Raw genomic sequence first — 12,799 nt, forward strand, 5'->3', positions numbered from 1 at the left:
TCTTCCATTCTAATATTATTTTAAAATCCAAACCTCCTTGATCATTTTGTTTCTATTAAAGCAAGAATTTATTTTCTGTCACTTGCCCTTAAGTGTGAGCTGTGTTAATACATGTCTACACAGTATACATCTTAGTGGTACATAAATTTACAGAAATTGCTTTCCTAGTTACAAAGCAATGTTTCTTAGATGAAACATTTAGTTTTCCTTCCTTTAAATGTCTCTTTTGCATGCAACCTAGTCTTTTAGTGGTTGCAATTTCTGAGTTTGACTAATAAAACCTTGGGGGTGCATGTTTGAGAAACAAATGCGTAATGACTGCCATTGCCCAGAAGAGTGGATAGACTTCCATTTTAGAACACACTTAAAGTCATTGGGATAACTCTCTTTCTATTTCACCATCTCTTTTGTCCCATAGCGATTGCTGATATCTACTCCTATTAATGTCTTGTCTACAAAATAGGCAACTGCACTTTCAAACTGAATCTAAGCTGCAAAGCTCAGGGCAGTTTCTTTCCCATTTAAAAAAAAAAAGCTTTACAAGCTCAAAAACTTTCACTTTGGGGAAGGGGAACACTTTGATTACTAAATTACAGATTTTTTTATATCGCTATCTTTGATTCTGAGGCAAACCTGTCCATCAAATGAAATCCCATATACTTAGACCTAAAAAATTCTTGGCATGTGAGAACTGAATACAATTCCCAGGCTTTCCCCATAGAATTCTACTGCTGAAAATACCACTTAAGCTTCCCTCTGTTGATGTATAAAAAAGCAGCCTTATCTTCGGGACACCTATCCTGTGGAACTCAGCTCCCTCCATAGATGCTCAAGATAAATTTCACTCTTCTTGCATATGACATCTCTTGATGATACTTATCCACTGCCCACAGACATTGATTTATTGCTGTAATACATTTTAATATACTTAAAATTCATTATTGTACATTTCTTACTGAACTTTATAGATAGTTATTACTTAACCTAGCAGTTCAAAAGCATACATATGCAAGTAGATAAATAGGTACCACTTCAGGGGGAAGGTAACAGCATTCCACTTGCCTCAATGTATTATTATGCTAGCCACTTGACCATGGAAATGTCTTTGGACAACACTGGCTCCCTCGGCTAAGCAACAGAGACGAGCACTGTCCCTTAAAGTTGAACTTGACTGGACAAGGGAAAACTTTAGCTTTACCTTTATCACTTAACCACAATTGGGCCAGCAACTCTATTGCTAAGCAATTTGGTCATTAAGTGAAACAATGCCTGACCACACCCAACTCACATCATCAATTTCTCTTTTGTTGTTAAGCAAAACACCCATGCTTCTTAAGCATGATGACAAATCACCTTATCTTATGACTTACTGCTGGCTTCCCCCTTGACTTTGCTGGAAGCTGGCTATGAAGATCATAAATGATGATCACATGGCTCCACAACTATCACAAATCATAAATGAATGCAAAGCACCTAAATTACAATCAAGTGACTGTGGGGATGCTGAAATGGCTATAAGTTTGAGAACAGGTTAATTTTAATTTAGTCTCTAAATTTTCCTTTAGTGAAGATAGTTGGAAAGAAAATTGGCTTACATCTCCAAAGGCGCTGAAAAATGTTGGTTATTTGTACCTCTTTTCAGTCAGGATTCAGACCTACTTATTTTACTGAAGTGGCACTGACTGCACGTTGATGACTTCTGGTGGGCTCATAATGGGAGAGTGCACCCATCCTGGCCCAACTTGATCCTTTTGACAGCATCAATCACAGTACTATTCTAGTTCAGCTTAGGGGATTTGGAGTGGGAGATATCATGTTATACTGGTTTACTCTTTTTTTTCTTGGGCCAGGATATTTGTGGGAGAGTGAGTGACTTGAATTGTAACTCTCTTTAGCTCTAGAGAGTTCCCATTTTCAACTTTGCCTAGAATATACTTTCCCAGAGTTGGAGCCTAATTTGTAGACCCTCTTAGGTGCATGGGTCCTGCTTGAAGAGTAGGTGGCAGCTGTGTTTGGGAGGTCTTTGTACAGATTCATCTTGTGCACAATTTGGAAGATGCAACAGGTCCAGAATGCAGTGGTCTGAGCAGTTTTGGCATTTCATATTAAACTCATATAACACCACTGCTCCATGATCTGCACTAGTTCCTAGTAGACTTCTGGGTGCAACTAAAAGCAGTGGTTAACATCTACAAAGACTACAGGGCATTGGGCCAGGATATTTGTGGGAGTTTCTCTCTCCCATTATTTCTGCTCTGCTCACTGTATTGATCAGAGAGGGCATGCTCTGGGTACCTTACTGAAGATCTAGTTGTTTTCTCTACTAATGATGTGATTTTCTGTGATTGGGATTATTGTTTTAATGTTGGGCACCATGGGTTATATGTTGCAGTTTTTATTTTAATCTTTTTACATAACCCAGAATCACTGTTGTGAGTTGGACAGCCATATAAATAATTAAAATAAATAAAATACTTATTTTATTTCAATACCCCACTTACTTTCTTTCCAGTGTAGATGGAAATATGTGAGACACCTTAATGCTTAAAGGACATTTTGGAATATATCTTAATTGATTTATTGTATTATCTTGAATCAGTCTAGCTGATCATTTCAGTAATGAATCATATCTTGGATGGGGGCCATCTCTAAAGGCTCCATTTCCTTTCCCCAAGTTAGAGAGAAATGGCAAAATATTTTGCAAGCAAAATATGCCAAGGCCAACTCTTTGAAAAGTCTTTGTGCACTATCCAAAGGTGAGTTCTCGCTTCATTAATCCATGGTTACAATGCCACCTAAAGCAGAACAATTCTCTGTTATGAGCTAGCTCAGACTGGAATTTATTTCTAATGAGCAAAATGAAATACATTTTGCTTCACATTTTTCGTCTACTGTATAGAGAGACTTAGCCATATAACTATCATTTGGGATTCCTACAAATTTAATTACTATTTCTAGATCTTAAGGAGCTATTCAAGAGGGTTATCCTATTAGGCATGAGCTTGAACTGAAACAGATTACATGGCAAAATATATACTGATAGTCACATTCCCCGAAAGCCTTTTTTAAACTGCAAAGAGATATGAGTGAGTGTCTGGGGCCATTTAAAAAGTAGACAGAAGAGGTATTTATTTTTTCTATTGCCTTTTGAGCACAAAAAAGGAACAAAATTAAAAAGTCAGTCAAAAACAAGAACAGCACATACGTACAATATTTAATGTACATAATTGTATAGCCTGCGTGAAGGCTTTCAGAAATAAGATATAGAAGTATCTTGCATAACTTTAGATTAGACAAAGTGTAATAGTTCTCTTTTTCAGTCAAAATGGTTATGCTGAATTATAAACAAAACTATGATTCCTTAATCTCTTTCATTCAGATGATTGTACAATCCTTACCACTGTATTATAGTATCTTACAGGCCATTTTTGTCAAAGCTATTATTATAAAATCTATTTATGTACTATTATCTCTGTGGTTCTGTATGTATAGCCAATTTGCTCTAGTGCAGTGGTTCTCAACCTGTGGGTCGGGACCCCATTTGGGGTCAAATGACCATTTCACGGGGGTCGCCAAACCATGCTGTCCGCCATTTTTTTCCCTTTTCCCTAGCTATCCTACTCCCTCTTACTGGTGGCCACACCCACTTGGGGGTCACCACAACATGGGGAACTGTATTATGGGGCCATGGCATTAGAAAGGTTGAGAATCACTGCTCTAGTGGTTAAGGCACCAGGCTAGAAACTGAGAGACTGTGAGTTCTAATCCCACTTTAGATGTGAAAGCTGACTGGGTGACTTGGGCCAGGCACTCTCAGACCAACTCACCTCACAGTTATTTTTATGGGAAAAATATGAGGGAGAAGGAATATTAGGTATATTTGCTGCTTTGAGTTCTTTATAAAAATAATAAATGCGATAAATAAACAAATAAATATATTCAATGTGGTTTTCACTGGATGCATACTGGATTGTTAATCTTCCATTAATGGCTCAAAAAGATGTTAATGCTATTCCTTACATGCATATGAAGAGATTAGTTTGGGAAAACAGCTAGTGTGCCTTTTATACTTGTGTTGGCTGAGTGCTCTGGGAGTTGTAATCCAACACACATGTAAGACCTGAGATGCTATAGGATTGCTCTCTGGTATATCACACAGTTTTTATGTCCTGTTATTGATACAATCATGACTGGATGTATGATGGTACAAGCATCATCACAGATTCCAGAGAAACTTTTACATAAATGTGATTGGGAGCCTTATTTTTTTTACAGCCTCTCTTTTCCTCTACTAATAAATGTAGATAAACAAATATGATGAAAACAGAAAGCTTCAAATTATAGTCTAACAAAATTATCCAAGAATAATTAACATATATAAAATATTGTCTCACTTATTAAGAAGCCATTTTCAGCATACAAGCTAACAGTGATAAAAATATCCTGCTACTAACATAGAAAAAAGCTGTGGACATACAGCTTTTAAATTTCATTTTTCTATTGCTTTTATTATTTATTCCATTTTTATATTGCTCTTTCTTTCAAAACATTTCCTTTCAAAGCATTCAAAGCAGGATTTTTCTTCTGATTTAATATCAAAAGAGGGATATGGATAAGAGCCGTTTGTCCTTATTTCAGCTTACATCCCAGCTTCTTTTCCTCTCAGACCAGCAATTATATTAGATGTGAACAAGGCCAAATATAAAGTTGGGTCCACATTCTTTTTGATCTTTCCTTTCCATGGACCTCTTTTGTATACCTGACTGAAACTTTCAAAATTAATTATTCTAAAGGACATGTCTTAATTATATATTGATTCAGAGAAAAATAGTAGATATCCTCAGGTTGATGAGTACTGAATTTTTTTTCTTCCTATTTTGCCTTTTGGGGGGGATCAGCCAAGTGATGATCTGCTTGTTGCAAGAGGAACTGATTGATTGGTTTGTTACCTGACCCTAATGCCCTGTGCTGAGTAAGAGTGACTGGCCCAACATTACCAGCTGGCTTTCATGCCTAAGGCAAGACTAGAGGTCACAATCTTCTGGTTTCTAGCTTTAACCACTAGACCAAACTGGCACTCCTATTGATGTTCACATATGAATTCTGAAAATTCAAAATCAGTTACAGAGAATTACATTCTTAATATTTATATTCCACCACTTTCCTTAATATTATTCCTTCAATAACAACCCTGTGTAATAGACTAAACTGAGACAATATTGAGCCAGAGCCAGTTTTTAGCCATTTTGTACATTTTAATATCTGGGTGGTCCTCTGTACTGTTTTAGAAATATTTGCACAGTATCAAACACAAGAAGTTACTCTGCAAACCGTTTACCCAGCTAAAGTGATAAAAAAGTCATAAAGCTACAATGTTACTCTGGCATCAGTAACCCTGCTTTGACTGGCTGGGAGTGCTAAAGCTGGTATAGGAGATCATAACAAGCAAGGCTGAAAAATTACAGACGTGATAGATTTAAGGTTGTTTTGATTTAAATTTGCTTTGATTTAAGTTTGTTTTTTGCTGCCTACGAGGGAGGGAGGGAGGGAGGGAGGGAGGGAGGGAGAGAGAGAGAGAGAGAGAGAGAGAGAGTAGATCTAAGAAATGTTTGTTTTACTGATACTTGTTAGGGAGACATCTGCTTGTTTTGATAACCTCTAAGACCACAGGATACTTGCTTGAGATTTTAGGTATAAAAACTGTTGGGATTTGATGGGTTTGCACATGCTTTGAGGAATACCAGGTGCCTATTTTGCATAAATAAACTTGTTCTTATCTCTACCCTCACGGTTTTTATTCATTGAGCTATGAGGATGATTGTCTCAAAATTATCCAGTAAGGCTCTATGGCTAAAGATACTTGAACTGGGTCTATCTAACTATCTAACTTTACTACCATCACTGCCAGATAGACAGATAGATAAATGCACATATACATACCCAGATGTGCATACCCAATGTTATATTTTGCATTTGTAATCATGGTACACACAATAATTTTCACATTATTTCAGAACAATCTGTGAAAAGATTTTGCCATGATACTTTGAAGTAAAATATTATGTATCCTGAATGCAAAATATTATTCAGCCTCAGCATATTCAAAACTATTTAATCTAACTCTTAGGAGAGATTCAACAGTTTTCTAAAAATTACATGAAACTTCAAGTAAAAAAAATTCCTAAACTCTTTTTAAATTATTGGATTTCAGCATTATAGGATAACAAAAAATATACTACACTAAAGAGCAAGTTTGATATATAATGGTTGATAACCTTTTTAAAAACAAAACTACATTTTTGAAACACCTGTAAACACATTGCAAGTAGTTAAGATGATCTTTTGTACAAATAACTTCCCTTTTAATGTGGTATGATCACCTTGTTAATAAAACCCAAACAAAGAAAATAGAATGAAAGGCAGAAGCCAGGCAGAGATCATATAAAAAGAGTGCTTCTTATCCCATTTGTTGCCTTGCCCAACAAAATACTATGTGCAAGAGAGATACTGAAATTCCTAATCAAAGTGAGTATGAAGTACAGGTTACAAGAGGTTACAAAACACTGAGAACTGAGAGAAATAGCTAGGATGGAATAAGTTTTTTTTTTTGTCATAACCCACACAACCTAAGATGGTAAATTCCAGCTCAACCTGACAAATAAACTGCCACCGTTCTGTCTCCAATGTCATGTGAGTGAACAAGTGAGAGAAAAATAAGGAGAGGGAAGGGATCAGTAGGAGTTCAGGTGATAAAACACAGAAGTGGTAGCTCTTTTGGAAGAAAGCTGCACAGACCCTTGCATAAAGCTTGACATAACTGGAATTAATGAATGCCAGTGGGCTTTGCTGACAGGAACATTGATAGAAAAACAACTGTTGAAGCCTGGACTACCACATAGCAAAACACATCACTGTTTCTCAAAGTAAGGCAGAGAGACCCTCTTGACACTGCAGGTCAAAACAGACACTTGCTTGGCAGTAAATCTTCTTGGCTTCATCCTTTAGTGCTGAGCTACAAAATAAGCCAAATTCAAAACTGGGGAAACTAAAAACCACATCTGAAGAATGAAGGATTAAAAGGTAGTTGGTCATTCATGGTCAACATCATCCCACCTGCTTTCCATAGAGTCCTTATAGAGCCTCTATTCCTGATTCAGTTTGGTATTCCCACCTGGGGAGGGGGAGAGAGATAAGGCAAGACTTCCATGCCACTTAATAATTTCATAGGAAAGAGTTTTGGCTGGTATTCCCTTATTATGTCATCATTCCACAACACAAGGAGAGCATCACTTAAAGCAGTCTCAATTTTGCACCACAACTGAAAACAGAAAATTGTAATGCTGTATTGCAAATGGTCATCCAATACCTCAGTAGCCTGGCTATTTCTCTGATTACTGATAGAAGCTTCAATGATGAATTCCTTAACAGACATTTTGGAACTTCCCTCTGCTACAGCATTACAGGAAGATAGGTATTGTTTGGGTAAGTGGAAAGCAAAATCATGCAATTAAGGGCTCAACAGTGTCCCACTGAGCAGCATGCACGTCTCACCTCCAGGCTCTGTCGACTCATCCCAGACCAATGAAATGATCCTCACAGTGGCATCTCCAGTCAGCACCAGGCTTGGAATTCCCTAAAGAAAAGTATATGATAGTCCAGGCTGCAAGGAGGGGCACCTCTGTAAACAGCATCTGAAGTGAACTGAAGTGTAACAGCAAAAGCAGCTGAGATGACTCTGGTACAGCAATGCAGCCAGCCAGCACTTGTGCTGCTTTTATTGTTTAATAGGAAAGCTAAAATAGGCACTGGCACTGCCACCTGCTGGTTATTTAAACCATTGCTTGATTAAATTTGATAGACTCCTAAGTAATTCATTGTTCCACAGGGCACTTTTATTACAGGAAAAGGCAATTTCTTCCCTTCTCTTTCAAGATTTCTTAAAATGAACCATGCCAGATAGAAGATAATAAAGATGCATAACTAACTATAGCTAACCATTTAGTCTCACCGATTTAATGCAATCTCACATCTCACCTGTAATCAAATCTTTATTATAATTTGTTAAGGTACATTGCAAAGCCAACATTTTGAAGAATATAACTTCTATGAAAGTAATGTATAGATTACTTGGAACAGTATTAAAATATTTCACGCATTTTCTCCAAGATAAAGTGAGACATCGCCAAAATTTTAGGGATAAAATAGAATTCTTTATTGGCCAAGTGTGATTGGACACACAAGGAATTTGTCTTCAGTGCATAAGCTCTCAGTGTACATACAAGCAACAAGTGATAAATCATGATCATAATCATAAATATAATCATCTAAATCATAAGATACAGTACAGTGATAATCATAAGATACTAAATAAGAAATCAACATAAATCATATTAGGATACTAAACCAAAACAATATAAATCATAAGACACAAGCCACAAAATTATAGTCATAAGAAAATAAGGTAATAGGTAATAGAAAAGATGAGAGGTCTAATAGTAATACAGTCCTACTAGGTAGTTTGACAGTGGGAATTGTGGGAATTAGTTGTTTAGCAGAGTGATGGCATAGGGAGAAAAACTGCCCTTGTGTCTAGAAGTTTTGGCGTGCAATGCCTTATAGCATCATCTTGAGGGAAGAAGTTGAAACAGTTTGTGTTCAGAATGTGAGGGATCTGTAGATACTTTCACAGCTCTCTTTCTGGCTCCTGCAATTTACAGGTCCTCAGTGGAAGGCGGGCTGTTTGCAATTATTTTTCACTGCAGTTCTAACTGTGAAGTCTGTGTCTGTCTTGTTTCGTTGCAGTGCCAAACCAGGCAGTTATAGAGGTGCAAATGGCAAACTCAGTCATTCCTTTGTAGATCTTTATTAGCAGCTCCTTGAGCAATCTGAGCTTTCTCAGTTAGCACAGGAAGAACATTCATTGTTGTGCTTTTGTGATGATATTTTTGATGTTAAGGTGTCCCTTTTAAGTTCTTGAGATATTATAGAACCTAGAAACTTGAAGGTATCTACTGTTGACACTGTTGTCTAGTATTGTAAGAAGTGGTAGAATAGACGGCTTCTCCTAAAATCTACTATAATTTCCATAGTTTTGAGTGTGTTCAGTTCAAGATTGTTCAGGCTGCACTACTAGGCTAGTTGTTCAACTTCCCATCTATGCAGATTCATCATTGTCTTGAATGAGTCCAATCACTGTTGTATCATCTGCAAATTTCAGTGCTTTAACAAAGGGATCCTTTGAGATGCAGTCTCCTTTTTTAAAAACTACCCTTATTTAAACTGGAAATTTCAAAGGGTTTTCTTTTGGGTTTTTAAGGCAAAGGCTACACAGTAAGAATCTGGCATTTTGGCTTCAGCACCATAGTTTCAGAGACTGCACAGACCGTGGGCAACAGGTGGCCCATCCTTATTAAAACAGAGCAGACAAAGGAGGAAGACAAGTTATATTTTCTTTAGTTAATCATTTAACTATACAATCACAGCAGCACATGCAAAACAACAGTTACATTTTTCCATAATAATCTCCACAAAACAGTACTTTCATATATGTTTGTATGTTATGTGCGTGTGCATGCAGACACCTGTGTTTGTGCAAAGAAAGCTACTGAAAGTACTTTGTTTTCTCTTTACAGTTTAATCTTTATCAGTTTGCTAATGTGTTCCTTTTGTCCTGCAAAACATCCAACCTAATAGGCTTGCATGCATAACTTCCTTGTCACGTTTACTTTATTTACTTTATTCCACTTCCTCGAAATGGGCAGACTAAATAATCCTCTGCTTCTAATAAAATTACTCTTCATTTGTTGGAAGCTTTTTATAAGTGTGGATAGTTATCAGTCTGTATAACAGCCAAAGTTAGCCTTTTTCTCCATGTAAAAAACAAACCTAGCCTTTTCCCAAGTAAATTTAGCAACTGTTACAGACTTTTTATTTGCACTGTCTACAAATAGATTTTGAGGAAGAAAGAGGGAGGGAAAGAGATTGAAGCTTCTACTTAGTCACAGCTATTAGAAACATTTAATTGTTATTATTTTGTTTGTTAAAAAAACTGAGGTTACACTTCAGATATTTAAATTTCTAGTAGATTTGACCTCAGTCCAGATTTTAGATTTTGTGATCTTTTTGAGGCACTTGTTATGAGTCTAACTATATTTTGTCAGTTTCTATCTATTTTCTTTTCTGTCTTTTTCAAAGACAGCCATAATACCGTGTTTTCCCCAAAATAGGACCTGTCCCAAAAATAAGCCTTAGTTAAGAGCATCAGTTCTGGGGGGGAAGGGGATGTGTCTTCAACCCATGCACAGACCACGCCCTGCTGTTTGTACCAAACATTGTCCCACTCAGCCCTCGCATGCTCGCTGCTTGCTATACACAGGAAAAATAAGACATCCCCCGAAAATAAGACCTAGTGGGTCTTTTGGTCCAAAAATATATATATAAGACCTAATCTTATTTTGGGGGAAACACAGTAGGTACCTGTGATTGGACTTTCAGAAGACATTATTTCCAATCTACTATATCTATCACCTTTCCCTGCCTCTTATTTCTGGTTTTAATATCAGTTACTCTTGCCTCCTGGAAGTTTTTCCTGGTTTTGTGCTAGACCTATTCATAATCATCTCTCATCTGTCTGTCTTCAGCACTACTATGATACAAAACGCTACAGTTATGGTACAGCAAAATGGTACAGATGAGCAGCAGAGTTAAAACTTTGTCCTATATTCACACTATGTCTTTCAGGGCCATTGCCATCAGATGAGGTAAAAAAGGATAAAGAATGAATATTAGTTATCTTAGAATTCATCTCAGGTTTCAACATATGTTGGATTATCCCTGTGTATAGGTGTAGGCATAGGTGCAGGTGTGGTAACTCTCTCAATCTGTCCCTTTAAATTTTTTAAAAAAGTTTTATTATTATTCTTTTTTTAAATAGAGTTCAATAATAATTATTCAATAAAAATGTGTTGTCTGAGTATCTTATTCACTAATACAAGTTAAATTCCTAATCCCTAAATATTTTCTCTAACCATTGATAAAATAGATCCCAAGTTTGAAAATATTCTGTTTCTTCTTTTTCTTTCAACCTTAAAGTAAGTCTGTCCAATTTCGCACAGTCTATTTTTTTTATTATTTCTTCTTCTGGTGGTATTTCTTCATTCTTCCAATATTGTGCAAATATAATTCTTGCCACTGTTATCACATGTAGAATCAGATATGTACTTTGCTTATCGAGTTTTTTTGGCATTATACCTAATAAAAAAATTCAGGTTTATAGTCTATGTGTTTCTCTAACATTTTTTCTAACCAAGTGTGTATTATTGTCCAATATCTCCTTGCTTTAACATATGTCCACTACATATGATAATAAGTACCTGGTTTGTGTTTACATTTCCAACATTTCTCTGACATGTTTTTAAACATTTTTGCTAATCTTGTTGGTGGCAAATGCCATCTATAAAACATTTTATATACATTTTCTTTGTATGAACCTGACATTGTCAATTTATAGTTTCTTTCCCACAAACTTTGCAACTTTTCTAAGTCTATGTTATATCCAAAATTCTTTGCCCATACTATCATTGTCTCTTCTACTTGTTCATCTTCCATTTTAAAATTTAATAAGAAATTGTACATTTTTAAATTAACTTTTCATCAGAAGTTAATAATGTCTGATCAAACATAGTCTGTTCTTTGTAAAATCCAATATATTTATCATATCTAACTTGCATTTGTAAATATGACCACCATGTTAAATCAATGCCCTGATTTTCCATCTCTTGCCTGGATTTTAAGTTCCCTTTAAAATTTAGAATATCTTTGTATATCCATATTTTATTTTATTTTTTTTTTTTATTAAAAGTTTTATAAATTTTACAAAAAAAACAAGAACAATACAGAACAAAAAACAACATATACAAAAGAGAAAAAAAAATTAAACAATACATATAAAAAAAAAAACCCCACCCCACACCCCTCCCAAAAACCCTCCCTTCCCCCCCCCTGAGCTTCCCAGAGCAGAATATAGGCTTAAGAAATAATAAAAAAAAAAAAATAAAAATTAAATTAAAAACTCTATATTTATATATATAAAAAAGATATCTATAATATATATAAAAATAAAACTTATGAAAAGGCTATATAATATTTTTGTATACCCAATCTAAATTGTATAAATTTTATCCATTTGTCCCAGATAGCAAAAAACTTCTCTTGCGTTTGTTGCTTTAAGAAAGCCGAAATCTTTGCCATTTCCGCCAGATAAGCTACTTTAAAAAACCATTCCTGCAATGTAGGCAAAGATTCCTTCTTCCAATATTGTCCAACTAACAGCCTCGCGGCTGTGATCAAGTTTAACATCAATACAACCTCCTTTGTATCACAATCTGTAACAATACCTAACAAAAATAATTGCGGAGTGAATTTTACCCTCCTTCTAAAAATTCTCTGGATATTCCACCATATTTTGATCCAAAATGCTTTTATCTCTCTGCATGACCACCAAATATGATAATAAGAAGCCTCCTTGTAACCACATCTCCAGCATTTAGGTTGCACGTCAGGGTACATATAAGACATTTTTTGTGGATCAAGGTGCCATCTATAAAACATTTTATAAAAATTCTCCCTTAAATTCTGTGCTTGAGTAAATTTGACATTTCTCACCCAAATAGTTTCCCAGGTGTCCAATGAAACTGGCTCACCAAAGTTCTGCGCCCATCTAATCATACAATCTTTAATTAGTTCCGTTTCTGAGTCCAATTCAACTAAAACCCCATAAATTCTCTTAATGTGGGTTTGT

General features: G+C 35.7%; 1 protein-coding gene across 1 annotated transcript in view; it reads right to left on the reverse strand.

The window, feature by feature from the left end:
• Positions 1-7,696, reverse strand: part of HTR1F (5-hydroxytryptamine receptor 1F) — a 95,064-nt gene extending 87,368 nt beyond the window's left edge. The window contains exon 1 of the mRNA XM_039333804.1: positions 7,552-7,696. The gene's annotated coding sequence lies outside the window, so the exon portion shown is untranslated. The remainder of the gene's footprint in view (positions 1-7,551) is intronic.
• Positions 7,697-12,799: the final 5,103 nt, after the last annotated feature.

Source organism: Crotalus tigris, unplaced genomic scaffold (assembly GCF_016545835.1).
Source record: "Crotalus tigris isolate CLP2741 ecotype Arizona unplaced genomic scaffold, ASM1654583v1 scf7180000024508.2633422, whole genome shotgun sequence".
In the NCBI taxonomy this organism is placed as follows: Eukaryota; Metazoa; Chordata; class Lepidosauria; order Squamata; family Viperidae; genus Crotalus; species Crotalus tigris.